We start from the raw sequence: 18,225 nt of genomic DNA, 5'->3' as shown, positions 1-18,225 counted from the left end.
AGACGTCATGCTGCTCAGGAATATATCCAATAAGATTAAGCTCATTAATGATTTACACTTGCACGTCAAGCAACTTCAAAAACTAAGTAGTACATTGACAATTTCCATGTGGTCATGCATTATAGTTCATGCAATTAATTGAACAATAAAAACGAAAGAGAGTGGGTATGGAAGAGTTACACCTGTATTTTGTGGAGATCTCCTTGATTCGATGAGAAAAATGCCTGCGATTTGATGAGATATTTATGTATAAGCGTTGCGGCTATCTCAGGACTTGAAAGCAAATCCACCTCAAACTTTTCCACCTGTACAACCAACTAACAAGCACTATACCTCGAGAGGCACATCAGTGTGAAAAATTAAAGACTCGTTTAAGGAATCCAAACTAGAAAAAACTTGAAAACACTAACCTACCTACCAGTCACCACACTACTACTGAGGATACGGTAAGAGGATGTTGTAGAGTCCTGGCTCTAGCCCTAAGGCTAAGCCTCTATCCGCATCATCCAAATAAATAAAGTCAACCTCAGTAGTGCCATGAGTTTCATCCGTCCATTCATCATTGTCAGATATTTTCTTTTCATTTTCCCATCCACATAAACTCATCAAGAATGTAACCATGCGAGGATAGTCATCTTGTGGAAAAGGAAAGCATTGGGCTATCGGGGGGATATGTACGGAGTAGGGGTCAGTCATGGTCAATAGGCAAATTAGCCATTCTAATTCCTCAACATTTTCCTCTCTGGCTAGTACATCTATATGATCCCATTCAGTTTCAATTACAGGATAGCACATGTGAAATATCTGAAAAAGGTACATATGATACCTCTCACCGAAGGTGGGAGTGGATGAAGTGTATGATGAACGTGCATCTGCCATATTTGCAAACACAGATATAGCATCAGTAGGTTATGACAGTTCAAATTAGTTCTTGATTGTATATACGGATATTTCTGCTCTTAATGTGCTCTTGCACTTTTTACTATTTTTTGCTTGTCTTTTCTTTTCTTTTCTGTGTATGAAGCTATATATATACATCCCCTTGAATTTGGCAATTACATGGTCAGGGGAGAAGGTTAAGGAGGAAGCATTAGAATGTCGAGCGTGAGTACATGCCCCCCTTTCCTTGGGTAGATCATATTTTTTGCAATGATGTTGCAGCCTCTTGGAACCAATTTGTCCAGCGGGTCATAGGTTGTGATGTGGGCAGATAGCTTTTTATGACCCTTATGGCCACATACAATTACAGAGATGTTAGTGTACGCTCCCATTGACGAATGGAGGAAATGGTTTTCGATGATACTATTACAAGGGGAGACGTAGACTCATCGGTCTTTTGTTGGGTGTTGATAAGAGTAGGTGTAGAGCATGTAGAAACTTCTATATCAGCGTGTGCCTGGCATGAGGAGCTAGAAGCTTCATGTGGCTCCCCCCTTCCTGAGCTTAGGTGGTAATGATCGATATCATTTGGGAATCCAAACTAACTCTGGAAGAAGTGGTGCGGAGCACTCTGTTACCTTTCCCTTACCACGGTCTCTTGAATTGTCATTGGGGTGGCAACAATTGGTTTGCAAGGTTTTACAGGTGATGTAGAGGGATTCAGCTTATGTTTAGGGACCCAAATTTGGTCATTCCCCTCGTAGTACCCTTGGGCTACTAATAATTTTTTAGGGATCCATCGCGATGTTACATTGCCCTTTCTCGGGTGGGTAGCTGCTTTCTTCCTACGAGGCTTCTTGTCTGAATGAGATTGAGCAGGGGAAGTAGCTGTTAACGAAGCTTTTGGGGCCCATTTGTATGTATTTTTTGGCATAGTAAGCGGAGCTTTAGAGACCACCCTGCATGTTTCCACTCTTGGCGTTGAAGCGTTAGAGGGGTGGCAAACAATCAAAGATGGTTTTGCCACTGGACTTTGTGATTTTTCATTATCTAACATTTGAGTGGATGACTTAGGTGCGGGATTTTGAGCAGTCAGACCTAGTGTTGGTTCTTGCGTTGTTACTCGTCTGGTTGCCCAATCGATATTGCACTTGGTGGCCATCATCCATTTGCGCCCTAAGTTTACAGTCCCTTCCATGGTACCCGCAGGCATAACCAAAAAGCTTTGAATTATGGTCCCCTTGTCATAGGCAACCGGAGTGTGCAGAATTCCTGAGACAGGGGTTTTCTTCTTGGTGTTGATTCCTTTAACTTGGATATCACTCTTGGATAAAGGTGGTTTTCCAAGTTGACACCACACGCCATATGATAGCAAATTGTGTTGAGCTCCTGTATCCAATAATGCATTATACAGCACCTCCCCGTAAGGACTCTGTAACTCAATTGGGTATCTTAGAGGTGGGTCAGATTCCAGTGAATCCTCCTCTGCCTCCTCGAAAAATACTTGCGTAATTCCCAAGTTGGCTTCTCGTTGGCGCCTAGCACGCTGTTGACATTCTTTGGCTTCAATTCTTACTTGTATCTTCTTAAGCTCGGCTTGTTCTTTAGCTGCCTTCTTTTGATGGATTGCATGTAACTCCTCTTGGCTCAGGGGGTCATAGTATCTTTTGAATTTACTCCCATTAAGGAATCCAATGGTTTCAACTCCGTCGAGAGTCTCCACTCGGATGGTACCTTGCAGGGTAATTTCACATACTCTATACGGTCCCTTACCAGCATATTTGAGCTTCTTCTTTTTGTTACGCACTCCATACATCAGGACTTTATCCCCAACCTTGATGTCCTTGTCCTTCAGGTGGCGATCAAACCATTTTTTCCTTCCATCCTTCTCCACAAGGGCATTGTATACAGCCAATTGTCTTTCTTCGTTTAGCCGCTCAAGGATATATAGATGCTCTACTAAGGAATTACCATCCCAACCCTCTTGAGTAGCAACACGAAGACTAGGAATGACAAATTTCCACGGCATGACTGCTTCTTGGCCATATACCATTTTGAATGGTGTGCAATTAATAGCCACTTTGTACGCAGTACGATAGGCCCATAAAGCTGTTGTAAGCTTTAGATCCCAATCCGTGCGATGAGCTTTAACTATCTTTGTCAAAATAGAGATTAAGGTCTTGTTGGTAGTCTCGGCTTGGCCATTCGCTTGCGGATAGTAAGGAGTAGATTTATGATGGGATATCGTGAAATTTGTTGTGAGCTCCTTAATCACTTCATTTATAAAATGCGTACCATTGTCGCTCACAAGTTCAAAAGGACAACCGAAGCGTGTGATTATATTTTCAAAGAGGAACTTGGCTGTTGTCCTTGCATCTGCCTTACGTGTCGCCTTCGCTTCAGCCCATTTGGTCATATAGTCAGTGGTGGTCACAATAATATAGCGAGATTGTGTGTTTTGGGCCACTGGGCTAATTGGACCTACAAAGTCTAAACCCCACTTTTCAAATGGTTGGTTTACTTTGATCGGATGTAGGGGCATCTGATCCTTCCGCTGGGGTTTCTTGTATCATTGGCATTCATCGCAACCCTTCACAAAGAGTGATGCATCTTGGAACATAGTGGGCCACCAATACCGCGATTGTAAGATCTTTCGCGCAGTTAAGTCTCCTGAGAAGTGACCATCGGCTACGCCCATATGTGCCTCTTGTAAAATGTATAGATACTCATCCTCTCGGGCACAACGCCTAAGAATGTCATCCTTTCCTCTTTTATAAAGAGTCCCGGCTATCAGGCAATAGGGTTCGCATTCTTTGATTAGCTTTCGAGCTAGATCTTTACGAAGCTCCTTGGGTGGAAAAGCCATTAACCAAAAAGTTAACAATCTTCTCACTCCATTCAGGCATTGTCTCCACCATGAGAACAAGGAAGTGTCAGGTAAGTTATCATCAACCCCCGTAGGAGCCTCACCATTAGGTGTGCGAGACAAATGATCAGCCATAACATGTTTTTTGCCAGGTCTCACAACAACAGTGAAATCAAACTCAAGAAGAATCAATAGGCCATCGTGTGATTTTTCCTGTGGTTTGTTTACCAGATACAACAATGCTTGATGATCCACATAGAAAACAAACTTGGTGGCAAGGAGGCAAGGAGGTAATAACAAAATTTCCTTATTGCATATATCATTGCCAACCCTTCTCGCTCCGTAGTGGTGTAGTTCATCTCAGCATTGTTCAACACTGGCGAGATTGGCAAAGCTAATGGCGTAGTCTAGTTTGTGTTCTCCGGGTTGAGTTAACACACACCCAATAGCAAAGTTTGATGCATCAATATACACATGGAAGATTAAATCCCAGTTAGGCATTCACAAGATTGGAGCACTCGCCAAGGCCTTCTTTAATAGCTCATATGCACGGTCACAATCTTCAGTCCAAATAAACTCAATGAGAAGCTTATACAACGGTCGAGCTATCTCAGCGAAGAATAAAATAAACCTTCGATAATAACCAACATGGCCCATAAAGCGTTAGACTCCCTTATAGTTGGTAGGTGGGGGCAATTCCAGAATGACCTTGATTTTACTCTCATCAGTGGAAATCCCATTTTTGGACACTATATGTCCTAAGATAACTCCGTGTTTAACCTAGAATTGGCATTTGAAAGGATTCAATGAGATGCGATATAATCTACACCTTTCAAATATTTTTCGTAAACACATCAAGTGCTCGTCCCAAGAGGAATGAACACAAAGATAATCTAAGAAAGCTTCATAGAAGTCCCTTAGATATTCCTTAAAGGCCGTGTTTATCAATTGTTGGAATGATGCAGGTGCATTGGTCAAGCCAAAAGCCATGACGCGAAAGGCAAACACTCCAAACTCCATGATAAATGCTGTTTTAGCTTGGTCCTCGACTGCAATTGTGATCTGATTGTAGCCCGAGTACCCATCTAAAAAGCTATATGCCTCCTTGCCTGCCACTCTTTCAAGCACATGTTCAGAATATGGCAAGGGGCAATGATCCCTTCTGGTGGCTGCATTAACCTTTTTGAGATCAACGCACACTCTGAGTTTCCCATTCTTCTTTGGTACGATGACTATCGGAGAAACCCATTCTGAGTGTAATAGGGTATATGAATCCACATTTTACAAGCTTTTCAATTTCCTCTTGTACAATCTTTGTGTACTTAGGATTCATTGGGTAGGGACGTTGCTGGACTGGTTTAGCAGTGCTAATCATTGGAATTGTGTGTTGCACCACAGAGGGTGGAACACCCTTCATATCATGATATGTCCAAGCAAATATGTCCTTGAATTCTTTAAGCAGCTTCTTAAGTGCAGCTTCTTCCGTCTTGGCGAGGTCTTGAGCAATAAAAACTGGTTTAGACTCCTCACCCGGATCTGCTAAGTCTATCTCCTTAACTACGGTAGGGCCATCGTAGACACCGCTACTCCCATTGGTAGGCGTTCGTTGGGCTTTTGTGTAGACCACTTTACGTTCCCCTGTGGTGAATGATTTGAAATGCTCGGGTGTGTGCGGGGTGTAAGTCTACTAGTTCTCGTTGTGCCAGGATTTTTTCTTTCAATTCTGCCTCCTTTTGTTGCTAAGCTAACTCTTGGTTTTGCCGCCTTCTTGCAGTACGACTTAGTTTCGGCTTCTCTTCGATTTCTAATTGGGCGACGTCATGAGGTTGCAGAATACACCACATGACACTTTGGAGGTATTGTCCCCAATTATCTGCTAACTTCCGATGAGCGTCAATAGCTCCTACATAACTAAGCCATTCTGTACTCGATCTCTCCTTGTTTATTGCGGTTCGTACATTAGCTCGATAGCGTTATCGCTTATGTCTCGTTTTCTTCTTACCAATTTTTTGATTTTTGTTTTTGTCAGATTCGAACTCACTTGGTCGATCTTCACTTGTGTCCCCCTCACTTTCGGATGAACTGTAGGAGGTCACTATCCTAGGCCTTGAGCACCTTGCTTCCACATTTGGGTGAGTATTTGATTCATCCCCCCCATCAGGCTTGGAGTCAATTTCTTCTTGATATTCATACTCAGAGTTGCATTGGTCAGAGTCTTCGCCACTTTCAGTGTCAGTGGTGGAGGTTGCCGCTTTCTCGCCATAAGGAGTCAAGTGCATAATACCTATCATGTTTATTGGCACTAATGGTGGCATATCTTGCCCCTTAGGTGTTACCCAACTTGTGCCTCTATTTCTCCATGTGTCTATGGTTGCCACTAGGTGTACCCAATCCATGTTATCTGACTCAGTCATACCTGGTGGTAGGACATCCATATAAGGAGAATCTTTCCCATCATCAGTCTCTTTTTTGCATGTATAGCAATACCTTAATGGGGTGGAGTGAATAGTAGTATCCGATCGATTATCGATGATAACCTTGCTTCCTAAAGGATGCACGCGACCATTCTCAAGATCAACTCGAATGACAGAGTCCTGGAATTGTAGGTAGACATGGTTTTTCGACCAGTCATGCACCATTTGTGCTTCCCTCATGAAAGGACATCCTAAGATCATTTAATATGACATAGGATGCTTAGAGAAATCCATTACAATGAAGGTATGTCTTACCTTGTATCCCAGAACCTTGATCTTAAGGTCCCTTAACATTCTAATAGGTTTAGCTATGGTTCCGTTTGCCATCTTAACCACTATGTTTGTGACTTCGAGGTGAGGTCTTCCCATAGATTCCCAACAGTTTTTAGTCACAATGCTCACGCCAGCACCACCATCAAGGATTCCCTTTAGAGTTAATCCCTTGGTAGTAATGGGGAGGGTTGCATTAGATTCGTCACCTTCAAAGTACTGTCCCAACTTGTTAACAGGTATTCCAACGACCGAATCTTCATCTAGGTTGGGTTGTAGATCCCAATGTTCCCCTTTATCTTGAAGCGTGTCGGGTCTATCCATATTTGCAAATTGTGGTAGCCCCGCCTTTAGTTCTCCATTGAGAAATGCCCGAAGAGCTAAGAATAGCTCAAGATCTCCGTATAATTTGGATATGATCGTGGTTCTGATTTCAGAGGACATGAAATCCATTAGCTTAGACACATTCAACAGTACTTTTTGAGACATCGCCCCTTGACTAGGGAACTGGTGAAGATGGAATCACTTCCTCTTCGATGGGGTCAGGCGTTCCCTCACTAAACATTCTTTCAAGAAAAAAGGGTGTTTGTCCACTTCCTGATGTCCTATCCTCACTTTCTTCCCGAATGATACTAGGTATAGCTAACAATTTATGGTTCCTGTGAGGCTGAACTTGCGTAGGAAACACTGTGTCTAGAATTTTAATTTTTCTCGGGTTTGGCTCCAGTTCTCTTTGTGTTTCTTCCACCAAACCCCTTAAGTGTTGCACTTATTCAATCTCCTCAATTGGGTTTGGGTAAGTTCCAATCTTTTTCTTGAGGGTTTTTGGCCCACGTGGCTTGTCTTGGGGAGTCTCAGTCAGTTTGGGTAGCCGAGAGGGCATTAACTGACTTGGTTGTGGGGCCGAGGAAGTTTCCTTCTGTTTTCCTTTATTTATGTATTCACTTGATTCTCCTTCGTTGAGCTCCCGAGTGGGGTCCTCCCTTAAGGTCGTGGCTTTGGTCCCCATGGTTTCTATTGAATCAGAATCATCTTCCGGATCATTCATATACACGGGGTCGTCTCCTGTCCCTATGTTAGTCTTTGAACTAGGCTTGGAGCTCGTGGCATTAAGCGATCTCTTCCGCCATGTTTTCTTTTTCTTTGCTCGAGCAATTGATGCAATATCCCTCTCTTCGAGAATGTAGTTTTGATTTTGAAGCATTGACCATGTAACTACATTCGTGGGTACAACAAGTGTGGTTCCTCGTGCCTGGTTGGTGACCCAACCAAATTCAATGGCATAATCTTGGGTGTATTAGGATTATGTGGACATTGAGCAATCAAATGATCTATGCCACAACGATTACATGTATCGGCATTCCCGATGTGCTCCCTTGATTTGGTTGCATCTGAGTAGCGATCTTTTGTAGCCTATTAGGGCACTCCGCTACACGATGTGGTCCACCACAATCGTAGCATTGAAGAGGTGGTCTCCTCGCCAAGGTATTAAGGTTTTGCCCTCTTGTGGGGTGAGAGCAGCCGCTTGATATACAAGCTTGACTTGCCCGAAATGATCCTCCATGCAGTATTGGGAAATCAGTTCAAACATATCAATCCTATATGGAACAGTGGGGTCTATCTCCTCTTCATAATCCCCACACGCACTATGTGACTCACAACCCATCTGGTTTACAGGGATAATCCTTGGGGATGTGGAGGTTGTGGTCCTAGCACTAGCGGTGGTAACGGCACAGACTGGACTACATTCGGGTTCCTTGGAACTATGTGCTATGACGGTTGCTCGACCGGTTGAGCAAGCATCAGCGCAGGTACTTGAGGTGTGTTTGACCAAGCTAGTGGTGCCTGATTTGCCAACATACGCTTAAGTACTAGGCAATCTTTAGATTGATGGCCATACTTACCACATGCATTGTAATTCCCATTGAACTTGACTCTGAATGTGGGACATTCATGTTGAAAGAATGGTAGAGGGGGAGAAGACACACACAGGAGCAAACCCTAATGTATATTGCAAACCCTAACCATAGAGGGAAGCCATCTCCACTCTCACACAAAGCATAATGCACTAATCCATAATCCACACAACACACTATGAGTTGTGTCCACACTCATCTAACCCTAGCTAATGTCCACACACTATGACCAGCTGGACACGCGGTCATTTATGTCTCACACATGTTCCTACCTAATCTACCAGCACATAGCATAGCTGGCTCCACTGACATCATCGAGCTTGAATCTCAACAGCCCCTCTCAAGCTCATGATGTACTGCCGATGAAGATGTAGATGAGCTTGGGATATCAAGACTCTCAACACTCCCCCTCAAGCTCATCCCATGTACTCCCAACATAGTACAGAAGTACTCAAACTTTTCCCTGCTAAGTGGCTTTGTAAAGATGTCTGCCACCTGCTCATCAGTCTTCACATACTGAAGATCAACTGTACCATCCAGCACCTTCTCTCTGACAAAGTGATAATGGACCTCTATGTGTTTGGTCCTCGCATGAAACACTGGATTCTTTGCCAACTGTATACTGCTCATGTTGTCAATGAATGATAACTTTGCCATCAATAGGCTCACACAAATCTGTCAAGAGACTCTTTAACCATATAGCTTCACAAGTAGCAATGGTTGCACCCCTGTATTCAGCCTCTGTAGTACTAGATAAAGCAACTGTAGGTTGCTTCTTGCTACTCCAACTCACCACAGCACTTCCAAGTGTAAAAGCATAACCACTAGTAGACCTCCTGTCATATGAACTACCTGCCCAATCAGCATCTGTGTAGCCATGTATGTCCAAGCTTTTACCACTCTCATAGAGTAGACCATAATGTGCAGTGGTCTTCACATATCTCATGATGCGTCTCACTGCATCCAAATGTGGTTTTCTGGGGCTCTGCATAAACTGGCTGACTAGCCCCACAGCATATCTCAAATCCGAGCGTGTGATAGTCATGTATATGAGACTACCAACCATCTTCCTGTACATAGAAGGATCATCCAATTCCTCGCCATATCAGCCCGCAACTTCACATTTTGCTCCAAAGGTGTACTCATAGGCTTACACCCTATCATGCCATACTTTGCCAACATATCCAATGCATATTGGTGTTGTACTAACCATGTACCTGCATGATCTTTGACCACTTCAATTCCAAGAAAGTATCTCAACTCACCAAGATCTTTCATGTCAAATTGCCCACTCAAAGCTTTCTTGACATGCATCACATCTGCACCATGATCACCTGTGATAATCAAGTCATCCACATAGATGACTAGTAAAACAATCCCATGCTCTGTCTTCTTCACATAGAGTGAAGAATCTGCTGTAGAAATCTGAAAACCAAGTGAGATAAGATATCTGCTCATCTTATCACTCCAAGCACGAGGTGCTTGCTTCAGACCATACAATGCCTTTTTCAATCTGCATACGTGAGTGGGATATCTTGGGTGTACATACCCTTCTGGCTGTGCCATGTACACTTCCTCTTATAGATCTCCATTTAGAAATGCATTTTTGACATCCATCTGATGCATTTCCCAGCCATTAGCTGTAGCCATAGCAATGACTGCTCTCACTGTGCTGCCCATCTTAGCCACTGGACTAAACGTCTCATCATAGTCCAATCCATGGGTCTGTGCATAACCCTTTGCTACCAATCTTGCTTTATGTCTCTCAATAGAACCATCAGATTTGCACTTCACTTTGTAAACCCATTTACATCCAATAACATTCTTGTCCTTTGGTAATGCAACCAAGTCCCATGTATCATTATGGACCAATGCGTCCATCTCAACATCCATTGCTTGCTCCCATACATGCTCTCCAATAGCCTCTGTATAGCATATAGGTTCCACATGCTTCACCATAGATGTCATATATGCATAGTGCATAGCAAAATCGAGACTCTAACTGTCTATCAACTGGATATCTGACTCTCTGGAATCTCCGCAATGCATGCGGGTCACTCTGTACACCTGTAACTCTAGCATGTGGTGGCACATATCTATCCTGCCTAGCACCAGGTGTGCATAAAACAGGTATGCCAAGCTCCTCATCCAAACTCTCTGAACTAGATGACTCATAACCTGTGATTCCAATTCCTTCGATCTTCTTCTTTCCTTTGTCCATAGCACTACTCCCAGTGCTCACACTCTCATGCCTCAAACGTCCTGACCATGGACGTACACTGCTACTCTCAAGTTCTGCTGTTGCTGGCCTAAACATAGTAGTAGAACTAGAACTTGCTTGTGGCAAGTTCATAGGCACATCAGCTTCAAGTGACTCAATGACTCCCTCATCTTTTGCTTTGTACCAACTAGCAAGCTCATCAAACACCACATCTCGTGAGATGACCACTTGTCTAGTTTGTGGATTACATTGTATGCCTTTCGATCCTGTGCATATCCAACAAATACACATTTATCTGCCTTAGGATCCAACTTCCTTCTTCTTTCATCAGGCACATGTACATAAGCTATGCATCCAAAAACTTTGAGGTGTCCAATATCTGGCCTATAACCTGTAAGCCGCATCTCTGGCATGCTTCCATGAATGGCTGCTGTAGGTGTTTTGTTCAGTATATACACTGCAGTAGCACATGCTTTTGCCCAATAGTAATCTGGCATGCTCTTTTCATTGAGCATCGCCCTAGCCACTTCACATATGACTCTATTCTTTCTCTCAGCCACACCATTCTGCTGAGGTGTATACCTGCAAGTCAATTGTCTTCTTATTCCATGCTTCCTCAAGAAATGCTCAAAAGCTTTTGAGGTGTATTCACCACCTCCATCTGTTCTCAAACATTTAATCCAACAGCCATATTGCTTTTTTGCAAAAGCTTTGAAATCCATGAACTTTTCCACCAACACTTCACTCTTCTCTTTCAGAAAGTATATCCATGTCATCCTGCTGAAATCATCTACGAATGTAACATAGTATAAACTGCCTTTGATAGATGGGTTTTGTGCAGGACCCCATACATCACTGTGTACTATCTTAAGTGGCCTATTACTCATATTTCCTTCTCTAGGAAACCTCAACCTTGCCTGCTTTCCAAACTGACAGGCTTCACAAACATGCATATGTCCATCATATTGGAACCTAGGCAATCCATTGACAATGCCTCTTGTTTGCATGTTCTTTAATCTCTGTATATTGACATGTCCAATCCTCTTATGCCACATATCAATGTCTTGTAGTACCACATTTTTACTTTTGGAAAACATGGCTGATTTTAGCTCAGGAATTCCAGCATCCAGCTTAAACAATCTGCCTTCTTTCTTTCCTTTAACAATGACTCTACATCCATGTTTGAAATCTTCAACGAAGCATCCATGCTCGTTGAAACGAACCTGTAATCCCTGTTCCACCATTTGACCAACTGAGGCCAAGCTCTTTGTGATAGAAGGCACGTATAACACATCTGACATAGACTTTGTTTGACCATTGTGCATGACCAATGATACACTTCCAACATGTGTAATGACATGCTGGGTATCATCACCTGTTTCCACATAGCCTTTCACTTCCATAGGCTTCATATGCTCAAACCATTCACCATGACATGTCATATGGTTTGATGCTCCTGAGTCCATATACCATGTGTCATCATTCTCAGCATTTGTCGTCATAGAACCCACAACATGCTTCATGGGCAAACAAATGATTTGCAGTGCCATCATTACTGCTTGATGCATAGTTTCCACCATGTTGTGCATAATTTCCACCATAATGACCACCACGTTGTGCTCTACCCCCTCTCAAATCATTCTGTTTGCGGAAACAATCTCTCGCCATATGTCTAAATTTGCCACAATAATGGCATTCCACATCTTGCATAGAATTTTGTTGGCCTTGCCAACGTCCTCTACCACGGGGGTTACCTCTTCCTCTTTGAGGGGTATATCCACGACCACCTCGAGCACCATATGAATGCTGAAAATTCTGTTGTGGAGGCCTGTCCTGCCATCCATGACCATTACCACCACGTCCACGTGATGCGAATCTCCCCCTGCCTCTAAACCCTCTCTGCGAATCTCCCCCTGCCTCTAAAGCCTCTCTGCGAGTAGAAAGCCTGATTTCTACCATCATCATGGCTAGTAGATGCATCCAGAAATGAATCACTGAGTTTGATTTCCTCAACCAGCAAGAGTGAAACCAACTCATCGAAGTCGGGTAAACCTGTACTCCTCACTGAGATAGATGTATCAAATGATTTATATTCCTTGTTGCCAAGACCACGCAAGGTAATATCCACCAAATCATCATCAGGCATGGGGGCATTTATTGTGGCCAATGCATCTGCAAACTTCTTGATTTCCTGCACATAATCATGTATGCTCCTTTTATTCCTTTTCACATTATGTATCTGCTGTTGCAATTGAGACTTGCGAGCACTCGTATCTATATCAAACATCTTGACCAAAGTATCCCATGCATCTTTGGGATTCTCAGCATCATGTATGTGTTTGAGCATAGCATCAGATATACATATAGACAGATAATGCAGCACTTTGAATGCTCTCTCTGACCATTGCTTATGAGCAATAAGCTAATGCTGTGTATGTTGTCAAGGTAGCTCAGAGCACCTGTAATGAGATTCCAAAATCCTTTTCCTTTCAAGAAACTTTTTATCTTGTACTTCCATGCCTGGAAGTTCTTCCTATCCAGCTTTTCACCAACAATCTATACTGGATTATCCGACATGTTGCTCAATGCAAAACACCTTGCGTACACTTCCAAATCTGGAAATGAGCCTTCCTCAGCTCAACCACACTCAAATGAATGTTCCAGATACTCCAATGTAGCCAACAAACTCCAAATTTGATGTAGAAAATCAACCTGTATGCATCCAAGATGAACTGTCTCACGCAGTCCGAGATACCCTGCTTTGATGCGCCTTCCAAGGCTCCAAATCACAATGTAGTGGTGCAATCAAGTATGGAAAACTTGCATTGACACCTAAACAACCTCAATGTAGAGTATGAACACCATTTGACATGTGTACATATCAATTTTTGAAAAACCCCTTTCTCTGTTTTGGGAAAAACTAGAAAAACCAGTAGTAATTTGGCTCTAATTTCTTCAATATTTGTCCAAATTGAGCAACCAGGCATTCATTAGCTTAGCAATAGTGTCCATCAACTCCATGTAAGAGAAATTTGTCCAATTGTTTAAGACCAAAGATTAATTGCTCAATTAAAATTGCTCTGTTTCTCTGCAACCAGTGGACAGCCTGTTTAATCAGCTCATTCCCAGCTCAATTAGGAATAATTGACCAAACCAATCACATAGCCCTCTTCTCCAATGTGTGTAGCAACCAATTGCTAAAGCAATTGTGAAATGTATCAAGCAACCAATGAGAATTGGATCTCCTCGTACCAAAATGAACAAAATTCAGCTTTGTTTTCTCTGTGTAGCCTGCGCCGCCTACATTTGGGGGATTTGGGAGTTGTTTAAGTGTTAATTGAAGATAGGACTAAGTGCCCAACACACCTAGGCAAGTGTGTGACCCATCAATGGTTGGATTTTTACCAAAAATATGCTCCAAATGCATCAAATCTTCACCTCCTTTTCTCTGTTTTGTGAGAGCTCAAAAAACCAGTAATTTCACTCATTCAAATGCATGTAACTTGCTCCAAAATCACTATAGGGCTTGCATAGGAGTTGCCAAGACATCTCTCATTGTCAGATACATGTTTGCTTTGCCAGATTTACATGTATTTCCACCATACATCAGTGTTGCCAAGCTTTAATGGAAAGCTTCCAAAAACCAGAATTTTTCTTTGCTTTGATTTGCTCTAACTTGCTTTGTTTTTGCCTGTATCACCTGCAATCTGCTCAAGGATGTTTAGAAGACCTTAGCCGGTAGGCCAAGATCTCAGATCTGATAGTAGTTGGTGTGCTCCAAGCTTCATAGCTCCAATGGCAAGCTTCACAGCTTCTCTTCACAGCTTCTCGTCTCACAGCTTCTTCTCCCTCTTCACTCACTCACTCATAAACCCTAATAAACAGCACAAGGCTCTGATACCATGTTGAAAGAACGGTAGAGGGGGAGAAGACACACACAGGAGCAAACCCTAATGTATATTGCAAACCCTAATCATAGAGGGAAGCCATCTCCACTCTCACACAAAGCATAATGCACTAATCCATAATCCACACAACACACTATGAGTTGTGTCCACACTCATCTAACCCTAGCTAATGTCCACACACTATGACCAGCTGGACACGCGGTCATTTATGTCTCACACATGTTCCTACCTAATCTACCAGCACATAGCATAGCTGGCTCATACTGACATCGAGCTTGAATCTCAACAATTCACTCGTGCTATGTGGTCCTAAGCAAACCGAACACCATTGTTGCTCTCTTCTTGGGTACATATGGCTATTTTGAGGAGCTCGATTACCCCTAAAGTATTCTTGGAGAGCCTTAGTAAGGTCGGTCACAGACATTTCGGATATCTTGGGCTCCTTGGCAATAGGTTTTACCGGCATTGACTCGTGCCCAGATACTTGCGAACTAACGGATTTTATCTCCAAAGACACCTTTTTACCTGTAATCATCAAGTTGGATTGCATTGGCAGTGACTTCTTCCCACATTGTAAGACCTCTAATGACTAAGCCATTGTATATGTCCTCGTGGTGCAATCCTCAGATGAATCTATCGAGCAGTTGGTTATTATTGAAGCGCTCATCGGGAGTGCAGTGAGAATTTAGATGCTTTAATCGACTTATAAAGTCTCTCACTGACTCCCCTTCCTCGTGTTCAGCTTTTTGGAGTTGAGATACTGCTCCCCAAAGCACACCCTCACGTATGTATTCTTTCAAGAACAATCTCTTGAGAGTGGGGTAGTGAGTACGTTCTTCAACCCTTAAGGTTCGATACCAATCTCCGGCCTTTCCACTCAAGGTTAAGCCTAAAGCTTTACACTTATGTAGCTCATTGTGCTCTTCCCAAGGAATCACACACGTGTTCATCAAAAACTTCAATGTGCTTTCTAACATCTTCGTTACCACTGAAGTTTTGAGTAAGCTTAGCCACTTGTACCGCCTTGCTTCTGGGTTCTCTCTCAGGCATGCCCCGCATGTTTTTCGCAATAGATCGTCCGATCGTCTGAGTAAATGCTGCAAGATCACCTAGGTGAGCAGGCATAGCTAGTGGAGGCACTTCTGGGATAGCCTGGTTGATAGGAGTTGGCGTTGGTCTTGGTATGTAGGCAGCTGACGTAGGTTGTGATATGTGATTAGGCCTAGCTCCTCTTGGATAAGGGTTTTGATAAGGCGGTCATGGAGCATACACCATTGGCATACTAAGAGGCATAGGAGCTACATGAGCATGAGTAGTGATAGGTACATACGGTCGATAGGCACTGGCACGCACTGTTGTAGGTACTGTTCCACTAGGTAGCGGCGTCGTACTAACTACAGCGGTATAACAGGTGCACTTTCTGTCATGCTCATCATCGGAGTAGGCATTGTGGATTCCCTAATGGAAAGTTGAGCCAAGGTTGGAAAGCTAAAGTTACTGCTTGTGGGCTCAACCTGCATTGAGACTCCAGGCGAAACAACATACGAAAGGTCTATGGGACTCACCGAGGGAGTCTCCAATTGTGATAGGGTTGGTTGTTTGGCCTTGCCCGTATCCAAAAACCCTTGGAACCCCAACAATGACGAAATCAGCGAGGTCGTAAGACTCCAGAATAGATTCCATCATAACCTTCCATATGCCATAGTTGTTTCCGTCCAACTGCGGTCCACCGGGAACGTGGGGAGTGTCGGGATCTTCACGTGTCTCTCGGCCATCTCAAACAGAACTGCCATTGCGGGGATGTACACTGAAAAGGGTAGGTGGGTGGGAACAAAGAAGAACTAACACCTGCAAGTGGCTGTCCGGCAAATCAGCCCGCCGTCCTCTTGCTTCTCCTCTTCCTGAACAGTCCCGTACGGTCCACCAATCAGCAACACAACAGTCCTCCTCTTGCTCACACAAATCCCAAGAACTATCTAGAGCCTAGGCTCTGATACCATGTTAGAATACGCAGCGGAGATGATGACCAGATCTGGGAACACGAGAGCAAAACGCAATGCAGAAAATCACAGCACAAGAGAGAGAGAGATAGAGAGATAGAGGCGTGTAACTCTGCTCTATATACACAAAAGAATCCCGGAAAAGGTACAATATTGACAAGGGGGCTGGAGGCCATTTTATATGGCCCCCCAACAGCAGTCGGCCTGCTGTAGGGCAGCCGACAGGACACCCACGACTTGCAAACAGCAGTCGGCCAGCACAAGAGGTCCACGACGTGTCCAGTCCAGTCGGCCAGCTCCAAAATGAGAACATAAACATGCTGATGCAGTTGGCCAGCAATTGGGTCCTCCTGCCATCTCAGGGCTGCCTCCCAAGCCACAGAAAAATGGGAAAAAATAGGGGAAAAATACGGAGAGTGGGGAAAAATAAGAAAACACCTAATAAGGGCGGGCACACCCACAACAGAGGCCTTGGTGTATAAAAATAGACAGGAGATGACTTCTAACAGCACATGGCAAGAGACTGTAGAGGCACATGGAAAGAGACTGTAGAGGCACATGGCAATGTGGTTGAGGACAAAAAAAAGACCGTTGGGTCTAATGCTGCTCATGATGATGAGACTTGCTCTACATTTTCTTTTTAGGCCATAGATAGTGACAAGTTTATGGTTGCATCTACTGATTCGTCTTGGTACATTGATAGTGGTGCTACTAAGCACATGACACCATGGAGACACTTGTTCCGTACGATGGATGTGGTATGCATCTTATGTGACAGTCACAGTGCTATTACTATAGCACACAATCTAGTTATGCATGGCAGGACAAAGCACATAGATGTTCACTATCACTGTGTGCGGGAGATGATAGACACTGGACAGATTGATACGATGTATGTGCCCACATTAGAGAATGTGGCGGATCTCTTCATGAAGCCTCTCCCAAGGGACAAACTTGACACATTTAAGTTTGCCATTGGGATGAGAGACATGAAAGGTATCACGTAGCCCTACTATAGTATACAGCTACATGATTAGATTAGCTACTACTATTCTTTTCGCTCTAGTAGATTAGTAGTATTTGCTAGTGTTATGTGCACATCATATTATGTGCATATACGAGGAGGCTAACCCACCCTAGGCATGTGAGCATGGGAACATGCTCTAGTGGGATAAGGGTTAGACCTAACCTTGGGCTGGGATTAGAGTTAGGCAACCAAGGGTCACACATGAAAATGGAGAGTCAAGAGTCACTTGGCTCTCCTATATAATAGGGGCATGGGGCACTCTCAAGGGATGTTCTCTTGTGTAGAGCATAGTATCTACTCTCTTGTCATTTCATACTAGAGCTATGTGCTGCTAGATTGAAGGCATACTTGGTCGTATGGGACACCAAGGTTAGGTATGTGGTTCTTCATTACTTTGATGTGTGTACCCTTGGGCTTGGGGGTAGTGGGGTGGATGAGTATATGCCTGGATTTTCTGTGTTTATGCATAGTGATTAGCTAGAGAGATCTATGGGGTTTTAACAGTAGTATTAAAGTGGTCTCTAGTTAATTTTTAATGTTTTTTCTCCTAATTCTTTCATTATACCAAATTTTTAGCATTTTTTAAAAGTAAAATTTAACGTTTACTAAGCTAAAAATGCTATTTTTTGATATCTATGCGTTGGGAATGCCAATATGGCAGTCA

The sequence above is a fragment of the Cibotium barometz genome, chromosome 38 (genome assembly GCF_041138505.1).
Source record: "Cibotium barometz isolate CiBa-2024 chromosome 38, ASM4113850v1, whole genome shotgun sequence".
Taxonomy (NCBI): domain Eukaryota; kingdom Viridiplantae; phylum Streptophyta; class Polypodiopsida; order Cyatheales; family Cibotiaceae; genus Cibotium; species Cibotium barometz.
The sequence above is the reverse complement of the archived record's forward strand: the minus strand, read 5'-3'. Positions refer to the sequence as shown.